This window comes from Vulpes lagopus, chromosome 13 (genome assembly GCF_018345385.1).
Source record: "Vulpes lagopus strain Blue_001 chromosome 13, ASM1834538v1, whole genome shotgun sequence".
NCBI classification, from domain to species: domain Eukaryota; kingdom Metazoa; phylum Chordata; class Mammalia; order Carnivora; family Canidae; genus Vulpes; species Vulpes lagopus.
Genome location: NC_054836.1, coordinates 48,111,721 through 48,134,529, shown reverse-complemented (window position 1 = coordinate 48,134,529; position 22,809 = coordinate 48,111,721). Strand labels below are relative to the sequence as shown.

At 40.6% G+C, this 22,809-nt stretch overlaps 1 protein-coding gene across 4 annotated transcripts in view; it reads left to right on the top strand.

Annotated features, from left to right (window-relative positions):
- The window catches only part of ELMO1 (engulfment and cell motility 1), a 523,086-nt gene that overhangs the window by 383,475 nt on the left and 116,802 nt on the right, over nt 1-22,809 (top strand). Inside the window, exon 1 of one of the 4 annotated variants that reach the window (XM_041727395.1) lies at nt 5,531-5,770. The exons of the other annotated variants lie outside the window; for them this stretch is intronic. The gene's annotated coding sequence lies outside the window, so the exon portion shown is untranslated. Of the gene's footprint in view, nt 1-5,530; nt 5,771-22,809 lie in introns of those variants that run through there. 4 annotated transcript variants of the gene reach the window in all.

The following is a 22,809-nucleotide window of genomic DNA, read 5'->3' as shown; positions in this document are numbered from 1 at the left end:
GAAATACAAAAATGGCAAAGTCTAGGGAAATAAACCTACTCACATTAATGCCTCATAAATATGAGTTACAAAAATAAAAGTCAGCCTTAGAATGCTATTGGAATAATCTCACCTGCTCCAAACAACTTTCTTATGGGAGCTCTGAGGCAATAGACTGCTTGTGGTACTTCAAAGGCACAAGTTTGAGTCCTGAGTCTCACCCTTGCGGGATAGTGACTGTAGACATACTACTTAAATGTTACAGGTTTCAGTTTCCCTTTTTGGAAAATGGGCATTATCGTAATGTTATCAGCCCATTGTAAGCACTTCATATACATTTGTTGTTATTTCTCCCATCCTCCCAAAGATGACAAGGGTATATCATGTGATGCTTAGCATCCTGGGACCTAAAGATAGAGTGACACTAGCAGACTTGGTAAATTCTGCTTATGGTCATCTCCCCATAGGGTGAAACAAAGAAGCATCTACCTTTGTATGGGGATTTTTCTATGACATATTGTTACGATCATCTCTCCTTTGGGATTAAAAGATTCCTAAAAGTTATCCTGGCCTGTTTAGTTGAAGTTTTGTGTTTGTTTTGGTTTTAAAATGCACCGTGTGAAAAAAAATCAGAGATAACTATCTACTTGTTAGGCCCAACCAACTAAAGAATTATGTGTCTTGAGTGAAATAAAACAGTTGAACTGAGCAGTAGTCATTACACTTCTGACCTATTAGGGCGGAAATGCTACCTCTAACCTCACATCCTTGGGAGATATGGTCTGGTTTGGGCTTTCCTAAGCCTGTTTCTCTTCGGAGTGGAAGTGAAGTCAGTGTGTGTGTGGTGTGTATGTGTCTGTCCACACATGCGCTCATGTGCATGCATGTTTGCATAGTGTGTGTGTGTGTGTGTGTACGTGTCTGTCCACGCATGTGCTCACGTGCATGCATGTTTGCATAGATGACCAGGAGAGAGAGTGTGCCTTGAGAAGACTAAAATATAGTTAGAGGTAAGCCTTCTACAATATATACCCTACATGGTCAGAATTTTTTGAGGCTCACTTTGACCCTCATGACTTTCTTCTTAAGAATCAATTGACCCAAAAATGGGGTTCACTGTAGCCATTTTATAAACTAAGAAAGTCATTACCATCATACCCATTGTTGCAAGTGATGAACATGCATCCTGATGAAATGGATGGCCAGATTGTGGAAGTAATCTGGTTGGGCCCAGGAGTAGGAGAGTGGAAGGATTTACTATTAGTGCCACATCTCCATAGCCCAGTATGTGGCATCCCCTTCAGCTCCTTTTTAAATGCTCATTGTAAGTGGTGTTCATTTCAGGTAAGACCAGTAGGCTCACTGAGGGAAATCTAGCCAGCTAGTTTAGAAATCATTCTGCAACAGACACTGATCCAAAAATACATATCATCTAACGATTCTTTTTTGATTTGTGAATTTATTTTAAAAGTACTATAAAGGTATATGAATGATACATCAAATTTGGTAATAATATACTCACTACATCATGTTTATGGAAAGAAATAAAATTTAATTAGCTTGTATCTTCCCCCAAGAAACTGCAGGGTAAATGGTTCCAGCAGTGCCTACCCAGCGCAGAGCAGGGAATACAGGCTGTATTGGGGGGTGAAATGGAAAGAGATTTCTTCTGATTTTTGCTCAGGTGCCCAGGGGTGATTTTCTTTCCCCCTATCTTCCAGGTTGATGCTGTGATCCCCTTCTCCTATCCGAGACAGCACATAATAAAGCTGAATGTGTTCAGAAGCTTGATGACATGCCACTGATGATACATTTTGAGCCTCTGTCGTGCAAAACCATTACACTTTGTGCAAATTCTTGGGGGCTTGTTCAGATATCAAACCAATAAAATGTCGGTTTCCCTTTTCTGAGGTTCAACAGCAGCTCTGAGGCTTGTATAGACTTTCATTGCAGGTCTAGAAAGGAAAGAATATACAGCAATAGCCAAATTAACTGCTAATCTGTGATCTCAGTAACAAAACTACTAGACAAGATTCTATGGAAAAACTCTTTGGAAGTTTCTCCAAAGACCGTGTAGCTATTTGGTGTAAAGGGACCCCTGTGGAAATGTAGGCAAAGCCACTCTTTTTTCAGAACTAACACCTTGACTGGCTTGGTGAACCAAAGGCCCTGCTCGCTAGCTTTTGAATAGATGAGGAGGTTAGAACAGACAGAAGGACAAAAAATGTTCTCAGACTACCTTGCAATTTTGTCTTAAAAAATGAATTTTCTAGGAAAACATTACCTGAAGAAAATCTATGACATGTCTTAGTGTCCACAATACTACGTGATCTACCTGTCTTACTGCTGGCAGGTCTGATAGCATCTCTACCCACCCGGTGAATCTGGTCTTTAAGAACACCCATGTTCTTTCTTCATTCATATGCCTGCTCCTAGCAGCTACCAAGCCCCACACTGTGCAATGGTACCCACCCTCAACTTGAGAATTTGTAGTCAATCCAAGGAAGGTGACCTTGGTCTGATATAGATGCATCCTTTGGGATGGCTTAGAGCAGTGAGACACACACCCCCCATTCTCAAAAAAAAAGTTCTTCCCCATTTTATACATTAAAAAACAATTCATTTCCTTTATGCATACATCTCTTAGCAGTGATTCTCAAGCTGTGGTGTGTGTAGGAATCCCCTGGAGAGCTTGAGGAAATGTTCCTAGATTCTACTCCCTGAGATTCTGGTTCAGGAAGGATGCAGTAGGATCTCAGGAATCTTCATTTTTGGGAACTCTCAATGATTCTGACACAGGAGGCCCCTGTAGATCACTAATTTAAAGAAGCTGGAGCTGGAATCCTTTGGTTCAAATCCCGGCTCTGCCACCTTGTGTCAACTTGGTCAAGTTACTTAGCCTCCTTATGCCTGTTTCCTTATTCTGTGCAATAGGGATGATAGTAATACCTCATAGCATTTTTGTGAGAATTAAATCAGTTAATTCATATAAAAGTGCTTAGAACGCTCTGTGGACTATTCATTGTCCAGTAAATGCTGGCTAGACTAGTCCAACAAGTTACAGATGCCTTGAAATAGATAATTTCTTATATTGAGTTATGTAGGTGTTTTGAGAGGCAGGGAATCATTCAATGGAGTACTTCAGTGGTTTGTCCTTGCTAATTGGATGAAAACCAACCTCTTTAATGTAGTCTCTAGGACCCTACAGGTCTAGCCTTTGCTTGCTGTCCAAGGTCATCTCACACCATCCTAAATTTTAATCATTCCCACTGCAATCAGCATTTGGTGTCTTTCAAGTTTTCAAAGATGCCGCATCCCCTCCTGGGCAGTGCACATCTAAATACGCCATTCACATGAGCTCTTCCTTATGTCTGAGACACACTGTTCCCCTCACTTTTAGTTTACTAATTTTTACTCTTCCTTTAGATCTTAGCTCAAGTATCACTTCCTCTGAGATACTTTTCCTCACCTTACTAAGTTAAAACTTTTCATTTGTGCTCATGGCACATAACTCGCCATCATACCCCATAGGAAGGGTGTACTTTCACACTTTTTTTCCTCCTCTACTAAGTTAGTGTGCCATAAGTCAAAAACCACACCAATTTGTTTGGTCACTATGCATCTGTAGAACAAATGACAGGTTGGAATGACATGTTGCTGCTTAACTACAGCGGTGATTTGGATATTCTCAGGAGGGTGAGAGGGTCAGGGTTGGGGGGGGGGGAGATGTCCTCATGGCAGAAGAGGTTAGGGATGTTCTGGAAAGGCAGTCAAAAAACCCCGAGATATCCACCACCCCAGAGGGTGGAGGTCATCTGGACAGAGCTGAGGAAGATGGCCAGAGTTGGATTTGGGGGCCAGAGAGAACCTGACATGGGCGAGAAGTCTTTTCCAAGCTCATGGGGGCAAAAAAAGAGATAAAATGGAAAAGCAGGATCCAGATTGTTGAAAGGACAAATTCAACCTCAAGACCACTGTGCCGGAGCTGAGCGCTTGGAGCCAGAGGGGAATGAGGTTTATACTGAGACTCATTTTGGAATACATGAGGCCAGGGCTACTGCTGCTTATTAAACTGCGAATGTGAGGTAGATAGATGGTTCACCTTGGCTTCAGGAGCCAGAGGTGGGCAAAGCCCCCTCTGAAGCTTGCTCTGTGTCATTAATGGTTTGAAGGCATCAGGCTGGTAGAGACCTTCAGGAAAGAGAAGGCTCTCCTTGATAGTCGTGATGATGGGACAGAGAAGAATTCCCTTCTATCTTAAGCAGGAACCATAGCCTCCTTTGACATTTGCCATGCTCAGTCAGTCTTTGTAGAGCTGAAGGCTTCCACAGACACACAGGTGAGATCCCCACCGCCTGGGTCTCCTCTGGGCCTGACCTGGCCATGTAGTCATTCATTGCTCAGTGGCGGCCCCTGCTGATGAAGAGAAAGATAGCACATCCAGAGTCTGACATGAACTCTTGTCCTGTAACTAGAAGAATTTGGAGCGAACGGGAGTTGGGGTGTTGGGGGGGGGGGCGGGGATAGAAATGGACTGAGGACATCCCCAAGGAGATGCCCGTGTTCAGGGTGCCTTGTGAGCTGTGAGAGAAGAAGCTGAGCTTAAAGACTTTGTGCTTAAAAATCTTCTACGAGCCTCTCCGTTTAATCGCTTCATTGCAAAGATTTGCTAGGAACCATCGCCAGTGCCCCCTGAGAAATGCCATTGCAAACTTTTATTTGGGGGCCTTTCAGGGCTATTAGATGACAAATATTTTAAAAGATAACCCGCTACCTCTGTAGGTTAACTTACAGTAAATTTTCATGAGCGGTGGAGGCACCGTGCTTATGCTTGTTTACATTCTGGATGGGAATCAGAGTAGAGATCCTTCCTCCGTAGGAGTCCTGCTGGGATGCACCCTTGCGTGCACGCATTTCTGGGCATGTGAGCACTTCTAGTGTGTGTGTGTGCCGAGTGTACAAAGTAAGGCAGTTACATGACATTTCTGGACAAAAACTGCATGTGAAGAGAAGAAGAGAAAGCAAACTCACAATCAAATAAAAGTAGGGAGAGGGGGAGAGATGAGATTGCAGTTGATTATGGGTCTGGCAGCAGATGTTCTACACGAATCCAACTCGCTGCAGCCAGTCTGTTTCCATGGCAACAGAATCAGTAATTATTGAGCCCAGGCGCTCCCCCCTCCTTCCTCCCAACAAGGTGGAGGCTGATGAATATGAACTATCTCTAGCCCATCACCAGCTCTTTCTTTTTCTCCTTCTTTTCCTTCCTTTCTTTTTTTTTAAGTTCTTTATAAGGAAAGTGGGGATATAGAGGAATACCCAGAAGAGGAGCTATGTATGTTTATTGATGAAAGAGCAGAGGGCACCAGAATTGAAGTTATTATTTTTCTCTTGTGATACTATAAGAGAAAAGCTCTTCCTAGAAAAGCCGATGATCTCTGAAGATGCTAAATAAATGAGCAGGAGTTTCCCTGAAATGGAGGCTCCCTTTGATTGGCTGATCTTTCTGCGATTCCTGCCAATGGGAGCACCCCTGGGCTCGGGCTCCATAAACATAAGCAAAGCTACATGCTTATTCTTCTGGACTTGAAGCGTGTACCATTCAAAGGTGTGCGGCAGGTCTCCATTCACATGGCTCAACTGGAAACCTGTTTCATGAACAAGCTTACTCAGGAACCATCTGGTATTCCAGCACATTGTTCTTCTGGGGGACGACTCTAAGTCATTTGGTGGCGGCAGCAGGCTTAGCAGCAGTATTTGTAGTTGGGAAAGATGGACTTACGGGAGCTTGGTGAGTAAACCTCCGCCTTACACATCTGTCCGCCCGTATTAGCAGCCTGAGCTAAAATGCAGCCTTGTCCTATTGTCTGCTGAGAAAACTAGGAATTGGAACGAGCACATGGAGGAGCAGGCATTCTAGGGTTCCCGTGATGTGTGAGCTTCTGTATTCCAAAGCCTGCATGCATTGCTTGGGTAGGATCGGATTCGTAGTTGCCTGTGTATTATACTGGAACATTGGTTTGTCTAGTTGGGATTAGTATGAGGAGTGGGGTCTTGCTTTATCTGCCGGGATATAGATCCATTTCAAAAGAGGGTGCTTTTCCAACTAAATTAATAAGAGTCCACCTTGTGCATTGCTGGGGAGAGAGAGAAAGGTGCAGGCACGGAGCCGAGAGGTGAGCGGCTTGACTGTGTTGCTGGTGTTTGCATTGTGAAGAGAGATGTTATTACAATGGTCTGTCAAACACTTCTTCAGACCCCCAAGCACAGAAGGAGGCGTCTCTTCTGCATGCACTGCTGATCTCGGCTTGGGGAGTGTGCAACTGAGCTAGGTCATGCCCCTTACTTCTTTCATGAAACCTGTCTCTAAATCAGAATATGTTCACTCTCTTTCTAAAAATTAATTGCAAAGATGACTTGAAGTCAGAAAGATTTCGGCTGCCAAAAACCACGCTTCCAAACGACTCTGTTTTGCATCCTTTTAAACCCCTGAAAACCAGAGGGTTTGCAAAGTTATATTCAAGGATTGGCTCCTTGCCAGGGAAGGGTTGCTCCGAGCTATTGCTTTGCTCCCTGGGGTTTAATTTTCTGACACTGGTGATGAAATTCTCGATTTCTTTGGGTAGAAGCAGGAAAAAATAAGAAAGCAGTGCTGTAAACAGGCAATGGAGGGGCAGCACGGAAAAGGAAAAACTCTTTGCCTTTAGAGACCCTTCTAGCTGCAAACTTAAAAATATATGTGGCAAGACAGAACTCAAGCACAGTGTAGGATTCCAGAGGAACTATAATCTTTCAGAACATGGAGAGGGGAGGCATCGCTTTCGGCGTGGGTGCAGAGAGCGGGGGCTGAACTTGGGGCTTCCATCTCTGCCTAAGAACCTCTCCCCAGCATCTCTGCTGGTTGTGAGGCTTCTTCATCACTGTTACTTTTTTTTTAAATGTAATTTCCCATCTCATGTGCCAGGAAGACTGACAGCACACTGCATGTCTTCTATTTACAGTTCACTTGGGTTCAAACAACAGAGAGAGAAAGAGAAGAAAGCAATATCACCTGGTTCAGATATATATGCACATGAAATAGTTGAACATGGGAAATCTTACCGGCTTGTCCTTTATACAGTGTCCTTTTGACAGAAGAGCGTGTTGTAGGTCTTCACGTGGCTGTAGATTGAAATTTGCTGTGTCCTAAATGGGTCTGTGATGAGCGGGTAAAGAAACCAAAGAGCTGGGAAGGTTGTGCCTGTAGAAGACCCGAAAGCAGGGTGAGAGGGGTTGGAAAGGGACCTGACCTCTTCTGACCCGATGCCATGGGAGGAGATGGCCAAGTTTCCTCATTGTGAGTCACAGTACACAGTATAGGAGAACCAGGTCACTTGACCAGGTTAGAGACCTGTTTGTTAGCTGAAGGCCCCTCTAGAAATGTAGGCTGTCCTTTCATCCCAAGAGGCTCAAGATGGTGTGCCAAGCTGAGTTCCACCTGGTCGGAGGCAAGTGTGTGCACGTGAGCTCTCCCTATTGCATCCCGTTCCTTGGCACACCTTGACACACACACACTTTTGAGGAAGTCTGGTTTCTAACGGGTGTGCATTAAGTGACGTCATTTCATTAGAATGACCCTCCATCCTCTTTTGGTGTCTTCTCTCCCCCGGTTGCATCACTTACACGAGTGAGGTACTGGCATCTGTTGGCAAGAATGAGAGAAGAAACGGCCTTTTATGGAAGCAGTAAAAATGTTTTTTAAAAATTAAGAGTAGTTATTAATCTATTTTTAGATCATGGAAGTCTAAGAATTTGAAAACTATGAAATTCTCCCCCCGGGCATTAAGAAAATACATTATGCATAATCACGTAATACTTTGATGACGACCCATTTGAGGGCCACGTAGGATCTCTGTCCTGGGTAAATAGCCCAGAGTTTATTTTACCCTCAATTTTATTTGCCCTCAAGTTATTGCAAAGGGTCCACTAAAAACTGCCACAGCCCTTTGCCAATCAACTGCTGACCTAAGCAGTGTCTTCAGTACCTGAATGAGGTCCCGGGTGTTTTCACTTAAGGTTTGAATGAAGAAGTCTTGGAAATAGTTCTAGAACATGGTGGCTTTCTCGTTTCCCAGCTTGCAGTGTTGGGTGATAAAAGGGTAACGGGACTTGAAAGGAACATGTTCCTTTAGCTGCCAAATGGCTACCTGTTCACTCCAGAAGCAGAAGGCTACTTCGTACTTCTTCTTAATGGCATTTGTAGGATATAGGACATATTAGAATCATACATGTAAAGGTGAGTAAAAAATAAATTTCCTGAGATTTTCATGTCACCATCAGACTTTCCTGAAAGGTCAATGTGAAAATAAATATGTTAAATCCGATCCCTGAAATTCAGCATTGAACTTGATGACGTGAGCACTGGGTGTTATACTAGATGTTGGCAAATTGAATCTAAATAAAATATTTTTTAAAAACAAGAAATTCATTGAGAATTGGAATGATAGAATCTTTCATTTCTCCTAGCAGTTGGAATAAAATCAATCACAATAGGAAAAGCTAACCTGCCTTGAGCATTTGTTGTGTGCCAGGCACTGTTCAATACAATTTATGTAGATATAATAACTCACTAAATCTTTCAAACAGCCCTAACAGGATTATTTTCTAGATGAAGAAATTGAGGCACCAAAATATTAAGGAACTTGCCTGTGTTTAGCAAGCTAGGGACTGGCAAGTGACTTGTGTTTTCACACATGTTGATTTACGTGTTTGCCGCATCTATGGATGGAAGGAGTGTGAATGGACAAGAGAAGGGGGGTCTTCTCAGCTCTCATTCTGTCGAATGGAACCAGGTCACAGGAAACTGAATTCAACAACCATTGTGATAATTAAAGTCAAATTAGAAAGGCATTTTCGGGTGGTTGGGCAAATTCTTCAGAATGCCATTTAGGAAAAGATGTTTGAGTTAAGTAAAACCTCGTTTGCCAAAATGCCTCATGTGTTTATCCCCTTGTGTTACTGTACGATGTGCCACCTCATTCCAAGGAGTGTTTCTTTGACGGATACGAACTAGGTCAGTTTCTATGTGAGATTGGCTCCTCTTGGGCCAGCTGTGAGAGGTGGAAGGTCATCAGTTCCATGGCTGCCCTTTGCTCTCATTTGCCAGGAATGATTTGCAGTTGCCGTAGCAACAGCCAGGGTCTTGAAGGGGCAGGAACAACAGTGCAGCCGGTCTAGGTGCATGCATGACCCACAGTAGATGTGGGAATCACCAGGGCTACCATGCTTTCTGAAGACCCTGTTAATAGACCCAGCTCAGAAAGAGATTCCAGCTCGTGGCAGAGGACAAGCATTGATGGAGCAACTGAAGATTCAAAAGATGAGACCTGAAAATCATTGATCGTGATATAGTTTGCAAACCATGCCTCTCAGAGTTGGGGACCATTGATGGAACTGAGGCAATGGGTGTGTGGCGGGATGTGAGTGGATCCTTTACCCCCTACTTCAGAGCATCTCCATTTCTATCTGTTTTAAAAACTGCCATTCCCACTGAAGACTTAGGAATGAAAAATGGAGGGGAAAGAGTTAGGTCACTAGATGGAAAAAGGAAAACTAGTGATGTCCTTGAAGTTTTCAGTTTAACATGTAAAGAAATAGCAGAAAAGAGCATACAAGCAAGATGGCATGACTAGATGGAAAAAGGATCTGTAGGGGTCTCAGCAGCAGGTTTTAAAAACGTGGGTTCTTTGCTGTACATGCCTAATATTATGCACTTTCTACTATTACACTAGGTATGTGAATGTGTAAAAGACAATTTCAATAGCTATTCAAAAAATAATGTCCTACAGGGATAATATGGTAGATCTGTTTCTAGACCAAAACTGTCTAGTGGAAATATAATACAAGTTACATATGTAATTTTCATTTTTTTTTTTTAGTAATCACATTTAAAAAGTAAAAAAAAAAAAAAGGCAGGTCTAGAAATGTTAATAATGTATGTATTTAACCCAGCATGCCCAAAATATTTCAACATGCAACTACAAAATTATTAACAAAATATTTATATTCAATCTCTTATGTTGTCTTTGAAATCCAATGTGTAATTTGCAGTTATAGCAAATTTGGTTACTAAATTTCCACAGGAAATCTGTTTTTCATAAAATTTACCATTAAAAATGTAGATTCACATACCCAGTGTTTTCTGAACGTACATAAAAGTTTTTCAATAACTGAAGTTATCAGTTTTTAAATTTAAATGAGCTAAAATTAAATAAAATTTGTAATTCAATTGCGCAATCATACTAGCCACATATTTCAAGGTGTCCATAGCCATATGTGGTTAGTGACTAGTCTATGATAGACAGCACAGTACTGGGCTCCAAAGAACTTTCCTGATACAACAGGCCAGTGACTTCCACCTCATCATCATGTCATGGCACCTTCATTTCTTCTTCATCTCCTTGAAATATCTGGAAGACACTTGCCCTGACAACAGAGAGAGAAACAAAATATTAGTATTCACAAATTTGTTTACTTTTGCCCTTAGCCATTGTACATAGAAAACCCAACATGTAGCTAAATCTTATTTTTTCCATTACTCTGTTTGGCATGGGGAATTAAAAGGTGTGCTGTTTTTTTTCCAATTGCAGAAAGTCAACATTCACCATCTGTGGCATTTTTCTGTCCCTAGATATTGTGCCCCCGCCCCTCACCACACTTTGGACCACCTCCGTCAACTCAGTATGTTCAGGAAACATGGGTTTAGTTTTAATATTAAGCTATGCAAACCTTGATTGAGAGGGTAACTCTGCTGCAAACAGATAATTCTTTATGAAGACAAGTATAAATTGAGGCAAAGGGATGATTTAATTGCTGTCGTCTTATTCAATTCTGCAAATTTTGTTTAGCTAGAAAATATTGACTAAGTAGTTCTTACAGTTAATTTGGTCTTAAAATCCTTACCTTCAACATCATATGTTATTCTATTTATCCACTCCCCCAAGGTTTTTTTTTTAATGTAAAACTAATTATGAAAATGTAATCAACGTTTTCAGTAAACTAGATCAAAATCATGCAGTGGAGCTTTCTTAGAGGAATCCAGTCCCAGCCTCCTAGAGATGTCCTGACATTGACAATTGCAGCCAAATCTGCAAATGGAAGGATAGAGCTCAGTTTAAGTTTGGTCCTCTTAAACCTTCAGTTAATAAAGAAGTCTTTTAGAAATCTCACAAAACATTGAGAAAGGGAGGAAAAAAAATCCACACAGTGCAATACCATCCCTAATGACAGGGATGCCTTCTGGTCCAACTATACCCATTACCTGCACATTGGACAGAATTCCCAAGGAGAATGCCTTGTGCACTTAAGCACTCAACAAATGTGTTTTGGATTAAGTTGTATGGCTCCTTTGCAACTTCTTTCTTTTCATGGCAGGACTTTATTGTCTTTACTGAGGCAACACTGGCAGACCAAGTAGGTTAAACTATAAGCAGGGTTGAACCTAAGAGCGAGATACTTGCTTTGTGAATCTGCTGATACTTGGCCACGCCAAGGACTATCATGAGTGGAAAGAAGTGCTGTGGGATTTCAGTGAGCACAGCAACACTGGGAAGTAGCTATATATTACGCAAGTGAAATTAGCATTACGGTAATTGTCTTTGAATGCCACAGGACTTTGAAGTCCACTAATTTGCTAGCTAATTTCCAACAATCTATGATATTCTAGAAATCTAGGGCTAGAAAAGTACTTGTATAGATGAGAAAGCAGTAATCCACGATCTAGGGCCTTGGATTATTGTCTGTGGTTTAGCAACTGAATTCTGTAAATCATTTAACCTTTATGCTCCACAGCACATGGGTAGAGTGAAGCTTAGACTTGGTGATTTCCAAAGTCAAGCTTTCAAACAATCTGCTCTCTAAGGCTCGTATTTCATTGATCGCAGCAATCATTCCCACTGTACCTAGATGGAGCCTCAGAATCCATCTTAACACAGCACTAAGTCAGCCACTACCAAGCAATCAGAACTGGCTTACTGCAGAAACGGATTTTTCATCCCTCTCCTATGTCCTTTTCTCAGCTCTGTGCATTGTGCAAGACTTTGAAAAGGAACATACAGGGAATTATCATCAGTATGCAGGGTTTCAGGGATAAGGGAACGTCAGTTCTTTACTCATCCTCTTGCTCAGCTGTTCCATGGAGGTGTTGCCATCTGACAAGGAGGGCTGCAGCCTGGCACTTTGGGAGCTCACTTTTCCTTTCCTTTGAGCTATAAGTGATGAGAGACCTGTCAAGGAGAGCAGTTCACTGGCATCATTCCCAGACCTGGAAGCATAATGAAATAAAGTTTCATTCTGACTTGGTTGGAATTTTTATAGCTGAACATTTGAGATAGCATCTGGGGCAGTTCTAACATCCCTTTGCCTGGTGGGAATGAAGCACCCATCAGCTAATGGAACTCAGGCCTTCATGCTGGCAGCCCATACTGACAGACTTACCCTTTGGGCAAATCATTTCTAAGTAGAGCCAGCCAGGCCACAGGTCCTAGCAGCTAAGATGGAGCTCACTCGTGTCTAATGGTTGAACAATGTGAAATATGCATTATAGGAGCTTTATCACCTACAAAGAATGATATCAAAGAAAGAACTGGTCTGAACACCACCAACACTGGTACTAAGCATCGATCTAGACCACTTAATGTTAAGGATTCAACCGAAGGCTTGTGCTCTAGGGATCCTATGTTGGTACTGTCCATTGGCCCTCTCTTCCTGATACCCACACCCTTCCAGCTTTAGAGAACGGAGTGGGTCAGTGGACAAAAGCCCTCACTCTGGATTCCATAAGCCAGGCTCAAACATCTCTGCAAAGTGGGCCCAAGAAGCTCTGCAAAGATCACTTTATGGATAGATCCCTCTATCCTCCATAAAATTTCTTGAGAGCTAGGTAGATGACTCTTTAACCCCTTTGAACCTTAGCTCTCTCATTTATAAAAATGGAAGTAAAGGTGCATTTCTCACAAGCCTGTTGGCGAGTGAAAATTAAATTATGGTGTGTATAAGTGATGAGTGAATACATTGTGTAAGAAGAAAATAGTATGATTATGTTCTTGGGTAGGAGCCATTTATTTTTTTGTATCTCAGAGGATGTCTAGCTCAGCTCTTTGGCTGTGTCTCTGATTGGACAGCTGGAGTGCTAGGAGGGCACGTGCCATCTGCTCTCAGATCAGTTTCCTAAATCCTCAGAGACTACCTCAGCCCTGCTAGCACCAGAGGCTACCCAGAGAGAAAAGGACGCTGCCCTTAGAACAAAGAGCTTGGGATAAAGTCCCAGCTTAGCCACTAGTAAGATGTAGGTCTTGCCGTATTGCCTCTCCAATCTTTACTATCATTTTTCTCATGTATAAAATATAGATAATATCTATCCTATCAGATATATAAAAATATTTAGAGAACAAATTAACATATCCCATGTGCTCTGTGGATTGTACTTAAGGTAATATATAAAGTGTTACTATTATTATTTCAAATCTAATATCTCTTAACAACTCAGCCTTGCTTATAGAGGAGGAATCACTGGAAACATGTTTTTAGAGCAAGAGTCCCAGAAGCTCCAGGGTAATGATGTATGCTTTCCTGATTTTGGAAGCCAGTCAAGATCAAATGATATTGTGCTTCTTGGCAGATGCCTTGTGGCATTCAGGAAGCCTGTGACCTGTCATAAATAATTGGTCCCTTTTACATTTGTAAGTCAAGATGTTCTTGGTCTCTGCATATGGCCCATAAATCTTTCTGGATTGCCAGGTTGTAGCCATCCTGCCCCAACTCTGTCTTTCTTCTTCATGAAGACATAATAAAATTTTGGAAAACATGCATATATTTGGTTCTTCCATATGGACGTTCCCAGCTACTTCTTGATAGCTTTCTTGTCTCCCCCATTCCCCTTAGCTGTGCACTCTACACCCCTGAATTCTATATTCTGTCAAGATTACCTTGTTACAGGTGAAGAAACTGAGTCTCAGAGGAATTAATTGACTTGTTAATATGTCTGTTAACAAGGGAGAGTGCTTACATTTTTCTTGCTCTCTGAATTCAGTCAATAACCACTATTTGCAAAATACTTGCTCTGTATCAGTTCTAGGCCTTGGTGTTATCTATGAACATAAATCACCTGTGAATGTCTATGGCTTAACCTGCAGAAAGGTTTATTTTTCATGCAATCATTAGCCTCAAAGTTGCCCAGAATTTAGAAGCCATGATAACAAAATTCCCAACAAACTAGTTTTTTATAGAAGTTGACCTTTGAAGAGCACAGGTTTGAGTCCATTTATAGGTGGATTTTTTTTTGCAGTACAGTATTATAAATAGTACAGTACCATCTTCCTTATATTTTCTTTTTTTAAAAAGATTTTATTTATTTATTTGAGAGAGAGAGAGAGAGAGACAGAGATAGCAAGAGAGAGCATGAGCAGGGAGGAGAGGGAGAAGCAGGCTCCCTGCTAAGCAGGGAGTCCGACATGGGGCTTGATCCCAGGACCCTGAGATTATGACCTGAATCAAAGGCAGACACTTAACTGCTTAACTGACTGAGCCACCAAGGCGCCCTTCCTAATGATTTTCTTAATAACATTTTCTTTTCTCCAGCTTGCTTACTGTGAGAATATAGTATATGTAATACATAGAACATAGAAAATATGTATTAACTGACTATGTTATCGGTGTGACTTCTGGTCAACAGTAGGCTATTAGTAGTTAAGTTTGGGTGGGGGAGTCAAAATTATATACAGCTTTTCAAATGTGTTGGTGTGTCTAACCTCCACATTGTCCAGGGGTCAACTGTATTCACTAATTTATTTGTATATTCACTTAAGCATTCATTCTCCTGCCATTTACATAAAGAATAAATATCCACTTCTTAAAAGTTGGACTTCTGAAAGAGTTCTTTCAAAACAACCTGAAAGTAATTGATAAAATCAAATTGGCCAAGAACTGCCCTTGATTTTTGCCTTTGTTCCCCTCGGTGTGCTACTTTATATGGCCTAGATGGTACAGAGGTAAATGTAAATAATGAAAAATCAGAACCATAAAAGCAAACTCAAGAGCTATCCACTCTCCTACCTTTTGCAGAGCAGTTTAGGAGATGAAACATAGGTGAACCCAAAAATGTTCACTTTACCAAAGGTTTCTGAACTGTTAGAATTTTCAGGGGAGATAGAATTTGCAACTATGGTGATAGAGAACTGTTGTAATTTCCTTGTCACCTGCTTAGAGGTCTGAGTAGCAGTGGGTGGGGAACTCTCGTAGCCCTCTGAGCACTGTAGTAACTGTACAGTAATCAAACCAACAGTGTGTGGCGCTCTCTCTCCCATCCCTGGTGTAGTTGTACAGGCTCCCTCCCAGTCACTGGCTTCAAGGCCAGATCAATGTCAGAAACTCTTGCCTGATGCTTATAAAAACTGTGCCTTCGTTGTGCTAGGCACTTTATATATGAAGAGGTCCTTTTAATGGTATTTTCCGAGCTGTTTTTTTTTTAATTCTTCTCTTTTTTTTTCAAGATTTTATTTATTTATTCATGAGAGACACAGAGAAAGAGGCAGAAACACAGGCAGAGGGAGAAGCAGGCTGCCTGAGGGGAGCCAGATGTGGGACTCGGATCCTGGGATCCCGGGATCACCCCTTGAGCTGAAGGCAGATGCTTAACCACTGAGCCACCCAGGCATCCCTGATTATTATTATTAATGTGGCTGTTATTTTAAAATTACTGCATACAGTGGTCTGTCAAGATACAGTTTTTTCCCCTGGTTTTATTGAGAAATAATTGACATACATCACTGTAAGTTTAAGGAGTACAGCGTGATGGTTTGATTTAAACATGTGAAATCATTACCACAGTGGGTTCGGCTAACATCCATCTTCTCACATAGATACAATAAAAAGAAAAGAAAAAAATTCTTCTTGGATGAGAACACTTAGGATCTACGTTCATAACTTTGCTGTAAACTACACAGCGGTGCTAACTATAGTCATTAGTTGTACATCACGACCCTAGTACTCACTTATCTTTTAACTGGCAGTTTGTACCTTGTGAGCACACACCTTCTCCCCACCCTCTACCTCTGGTAACCATTAATCTGTCTCTTTTTTTATAAGTTTGGTATTTTGGTGGTGGTGGTTGGTTGGTTTAGATTCCACATATAAGTGAGATCATACGGTATTTGTCTCTGTCTGACTTAGCATCATGCCTGCAAGGTCTATCCATGTTATCACAAATGATAGAATTTCCTTGGTCTTTTTTTTATGGCTCAATAATATTCATTGTATATATATATACATATACATGTATATATATAGGAGATGAAAATGTATGTATATATAGGAGATGTATATACATGTATATGTATATACATATACATACATATATATATACACACACTACACCATCGTAGGATATAGGTTTTTATCAAAGAGTGCATCCCCCAATGCTCAAAGGACAGAGGGCGGGATTCAGGGAGGCTTTAGTGCCCATTCTCGGTCTCTGTCCTTTTTCCTAATACATTTCATTGCAACGTTAAGAGCAATCTTTAAAGGCATTATATACCCTTTTCACAGGTAAGGAAACAGATGCAGAGAGTTAGCTTATTATCCTTCCTGTAAGTGGCAGAGTGAGATTCAAATTCAGGTGTGTCTGATTCCCAAGCCTGTGTTCCTCTTACTGACATCTAATACCTCCATTTCAGCCCCACCACTTATACCCTGATTTATAACTAATGCATTAGAAAAGTAGACTTCAGTCTGGGGTGCTCATTCCCCTGAAGAGTGGGAAGACTTTTCAAGGGAAAGTCAGGCATGGCTAGTTTTAAAGTGATCCATTTCCACATTCTCAGTTTCCACCTGTACCTCAAAACGGACCATCTTGAGAGGGCTCTTAGGACCCTCCCAGCAGCCTGCTCCCTCTTGACAAAAGAAAGGCCTCCTCTCACCTCCATCGGATCTCACAATGGAGTGTGGCCCAATGTGTGGAAGCCTTCTCTGAGAGCCACACAGAGGCATGTGACAGATCCTTTAAGTAAAGATCCATAAATGGGTTCCCATCTTAATAAGAAATGGAGTCCCAATGAAATCTTTCTCTTTGGTTTAATAATCACCAACATTTGTAATGTATTTATTTCAATTACTTCATATTAAAATTGTACTGTTATACTCAATGAAGAAGAATATTTTTATTATAGTCTCCTGTTCACAGAAAATGTATTTTAAATGAGATTTTAGTGTGTGTGTATATATGTATATGTGTATATATATATGCCAAGAGATGTATAATAGTATGATTAACAGTTGGCTTTGAAGCATAGAATTCTATCATGCTAAAATTCTGTATGAGTAGAATTGAGGTAGAATGGGAACAATGGGAAGTAGAATGGGAATTTGAGTTCTAAGACAGGATGGCAAACAATGACCCATGAGCCAAATCCAGCCCACTGCCTATTCTTGTATACAAAGTTTGCTGGGACACCAGCCATGCCTATTCATCTATGTGCTGTTTATGACTGCTTTTGTGCTACAATGGCATTGTTGAGTAGCTATGACAGAGACTGCTTGGAAAGCCTAAAATAGTGTTTGGCCTTTACATAGAAAGTTTGCAGACCTGTTATTAAAGGAGAAAAATGATGTAAAATTTCCAACTATTAAAAAAGAGCTTATTCATATATTTTTAAATGAGTAATTATGGGTATAAAAACCCTATTGAATATATATCCAAGCATATATTTTAAAATGTGATGTAACAGTTTTATTTTTTATTTTTATATCAATATTATAATATGCTGAAAATTATATTCTTTGCAACTATTCCAAATGCGATGAAAATTTTCAGCCATCAATTTAAAAATGTGCACGTAGAAGGTATACATAGATTTTTTTTTTTTCAAAATAGGGAGGAGACCACTACCTTTGAAGACAGGATCAGGGATGTGACTTTCCACAGTTTAAGGCCATCCTACGATGGATGGTAGCTTGCCTTTTTCATGGAGCAAATTGAGCCCCATGTGAGTACCTCAGCCCTCACTCAAGCTGTTCCCCCACAGCCTTGATGGGTAGCTGACGTCAATGTTCTCTAACAGGGCAATGTCAAAGAGTGGCCTTAAATGTCTGGGTTCAGTCTTACAGATCAGAAAATTCCTTCACAAGCTCCTACTTTGGCCCTTCTATTGGCCAGCTGGGGGAAGAAAGAACAGCAGTGCCCTTCCAAGAGGTAGAAGGTTGGGCTTTTTAGGACACCCCTGCAGAACTGATGGGAGCCTGTGCTGCCTCTGGCTGCACTGTTGGTGGATTGCACCCCACAAGTGGATGTTTACACCTGACTTGATACATGTTTAGGATTGAATTCTGTCTTTCTCCAAAACTGACATGCTGGTCAATATTTCAGAATATGACCTTGTTTGGAGATAGGGTCTTTATAAAGGTAGTCAAGTTAAAATGAAGTCCTTAGAATAAGCTCTAATCTGCTTGTGTCCCAATAGAAAGGAGAAATTCGGACACAGAGATAGACATGCCTTGAGATAAGACATTGAAAAAACACAGGGAGAAGATGGCCACTTACAAGACAAGGAGAGAGGCCTGGGACAAATCCCTCCCTCACAGCCCACAGGAGGAACCAACCCTCCTGATACCTTGTATTCAGACTACTGACCTCCAACACGAGAAGGCAGTAAGTTTCTGTTGTTTAAGCCACCCGGTCTGTGGCACTTTGTACTTTCTGACCAAAGCCCTAACAAATAAATACAGTGTGCTGAAAAGCACAGATTCTTTTTTTTTTTTTTTAAGATTGTATTTATTTATTCATGAAATACACAGAGAGAGAGAGGCAGAAATGTACGCAGAGGGAGAAACAGGCTCTAGGCAGGAAGCCTGATGTGGGACTCGATCCTGAGACCACAGATCACGCCCTGAGCCAGGGGCAGGTGCTCAACCACTGAGCCACCCAGGCGTCCCAGCACAGGTTCTTTTAATGAACTTTCCAAAGCCCAGTGATTTTTATGTTTAGCTGTGTTCTGAAATTACTATGTGACATAGCCCATCAGAGCACAAGTTATCAGAATGAATCTAAAGACAGAGAACTGGACCAGGGAGACTTTGATCCTGACCTTTCCTTCCCCCTAGAGCAGTTAATATCAAAAACTCTGGAGCCAGAGCCCTTGGGTTTAAACTTTACTAGCCATATGACTTTGGGGCTTGAATGGCCTCACTTATTACATGGAAGAGTAACAGCACCTGCCTTGTTAGGTTATGGCAAGGACCAACTGAGTTCAGATGTAAAACCCAGTGCTTGGCACATAGTAAATGTTCAACAGTGAAATGTTCATTGTATTATTGAGGAACCAAAAAGAAGCAACTCTGCCTAAGGCCACCCCAGACCTGTGAGTCCCCTATAGCAAAGTACTACCCACATGTCCCTTGAAATTCTGTAAGTTTTGTTTGTGAAATTACTATATAAATGTTAGAAAGACTTTTTAAAAAAAATCTAGCATTGTCTTTTCTCTTGTTGTATCCTGTCTTATTCTAGCAAAGCCTAATATTTGAGAATAGCTGGCATGCCTTATTAATCCTTAAAAAAGTATCTGCTCCAGCACCAGTTGGCAGTTAGATTTCATCAGTCACTTGAGATTATGGATTAACTCACTGATCTTTTTACCCTTCGAGCTAATTAGCCTTTGGACAAATACAGCTAGTCACAGAAGCCAAACACAGCTGACCAAACACATTTCAAAGAGTAAATTTGGTGGGTAAATAATGCCCAGCTTAGATCTCTCAGTAATATTGCTTTTCTGAGTTACTGGAATCTCCATGATCTTTCCTTCCCAGCTAGCATTGGAAGTGAGGTATTTACAACGCTTATAAGCAAAAGGGACAATGTGACTAATAAACCAGCTATCTCCTCCCTACTTAACTCTCCCTCACCCCCATTTAAGATAATTCTTTCTCTCATGTTCTCTAATAACTGCCTCAGTTTGACTTGAAATGATTGCAACATATCCTTTGGGATACTTGTTTAACAGACAAGGGAAACTTTCCTAGATCCCCATCTGAAATATAATTTTACTCAACTTAATTTAATTACCACTAACTGCCAAGACTTTCTCACACCTCCATAAAGCTCTTTAAACAGTTCATGTCTCACCTTGGTGCTAAGGCCCGTTAAGTACTTGGAGATAATTATCGCATTCTCTTAGACGATGTTTGGTGAAACTCAATATTTTTAGACCTTCCGTTCTTTGCTAAAGAAGGCCTCTCCAGGTAGTCTTTTTTAAGCTCCCTTTAGTTGAAATTATTCTCATATTGTAAGAGGCACAGCCTCACCAGTGAGTTGTAGGAAGTTGCAGGAGGAATCTCTGCCTGGGGCCAGCCAGTCCCTTGATAATAGCAACTGGAATGCTATGCCCATCCCGGTGTACAGCTCTATTGGACGGGCTCCTGGTTTCTCCTCTGATGTCTCCTTGCACGGGCAACCTTACACTGTGCATCCACATCTTCTGAGTGGCCACTGCTTCTTTCTGACCCCAAAGAGCAGAGTTCTAGAGGAAGAAGGATTCCAGATTGAATGACAGCTCTGACATTGCACAAGCACATACCTACTCATTTGGGTTTGGTTTTTGTTCATGTAGCCAAGAAAACAGGAAATGGTTTAGCTCTTATTTCAGAAGAGTAGAAGTGTGGTTGTTTTGCACTGTCATCAATATTCATTGATAAAAAACATTTGTCACGTGAATAGTAAGCGCCTAGCACTGTGTTTTGGTAAATCGAAGGAATCCAAAGAGAATATGATCTAGACTTTGGTCTCAAAGATCTTAGAAAACAGGGAAAAACTTACAAGATAGGAAATCATATTGAACAGTGTTACCTAGTTAATAACAGAATTGTAAGCTTCAAGTGAAATAAATCCTAGGCCACTATTCTGTAACTAGTTCATTTGAAAAAATATCCCATGGTGAAGAGCACCATATGTTACACTTGCGTGGGCTTTCCCAAACCAAGATATCGTGTCTGATACCAAGTGGCATCTGTCTAAATGAATTATGATAATACAAGTTTATTATACAGAATGAACTGTATATGTATCTGACAAGGAAAAATGACCAAGAAATATTTCTCAGTGAACAAAGAAAGCAGTAGGATAATATACAGCATATGACCCATGGGGTGTGTGTGGTGTGTGTGTGTGTGTGTGCGCGCGCGCGCACATGCTCACACATGTCTATGTTTTGGGAGTATGAACAGATTTGTATGTGTTTGCATATATATAGGAAAATGAATAAGAAATGAATAAGGCAGTGGATAACTCTAGAAAATGAGCCTGGGGAACCCAGAAAAGGACTTTTATTATTTTTTAAAGATTTTATTTATTTATTCATGAGAGACACAGAGAGAAAGAGAGAGAGAGAGAATGAGAGAGAGAGAGGGGCAGAGACACAGGCAGAGGGAGAAGCAGGCTCCATGCAGGGAGCCCAAGGTGGGACTCGATCCCAGGTCTCCATGATCAGGCCCTGGGCTGAAGGCGGCACTAAATCGCTGAACCACCCAGGCTGCCCAGGACTTTTATTTTTAATATGATATTCTTCTATACATATTCTTAGTATAAATTTTATATTTATGTTTATTTTATTTTAATTTAAACATCAAAATTGATTCTTTAAAAATGTAAATCTTGACAAAATAATGATAAAAAATAAAATGCCATGAAATACTATCAATATAATAGGAAAGTGTGTATATCCTTGACTTTAATTATTGGAGAAATACAATTTAGAGTTTGTTTTGGAAATGTTTAAAGCAGTGATTCTCATCCTTTGGTGATTTTTACCTGTTGATTCTATTAAAACGGAAAAAAACCCAGCCCCAACTTTATAAACCAGAATTGCAAGTGAGTCTTAGTTTTGTGTATTTAAAAACATGCACATACCCCGCCACCACCAACTTCCTCAGGTGGTTCTGATGTGTGCCAGGTGAAAGCATAGGGTCAGAGAAAAAATGGAAGATGACAAAAACTATCTACTGTGACCATGAACATATGAAGTGAGACCTGTGAAGAGATAAAGATCTTAAATTGGATTGAAACATGATATAGATCATGTTTTACTCACCAAACAATTATTCAAACAAATGATAGAAAAAATATTTAAAAGGAAAAATTCAGCACACAAATAAGAAAAACATAGGAATGGCAATATGGACATCAGAGAAGAAATTAAGCCAAAAAGCTTTAGCTGGCAAGGAGAATCATTTCATAGAGAAAACATCCAAACTGATTTAGAAATAGAGTAGTCATAAATCTTTTTTCAGAACATATCAATATCATCAAAATGAAAAGGAAAAACTAGAAATAAAAAGAGAAATGGACAAAAATACAGCTTTGAGAAAACATCATTGCATTATTGTTATATTTCAAATATAACACATAGAACACCTTATAATTCATAAGTATTAACCAATAGGTACATGTTGAGTTGGTATCTTCCACTGGAAGTATACCTTCTTTTCTAAGGATCCATGAAACTTTTTAAAAATATCTCACTTACATGGCCAAAAGTCTTTAATACATTCCTAAAGCCACTGGCTTTTCAGTAACTACTGAATCAAAACAGAAAGCAAAACTGATGCTAGAGGCTGTTTAGAAAACAGTGATCATGAAAATGTGGTATGAGAAAACTTACACAATACGGCCAAAGTTGTCCTCAAATGGAAGAGCCCTAAAAATCATTCTTTTTAAAATTATTATTTTTATAAAAAGAATGAAAATACGTGAACCAAAGATTTAACTCAAATTAGAAAATAAAAGAGCAAAGAAGGCAAGAGGAAAGATAT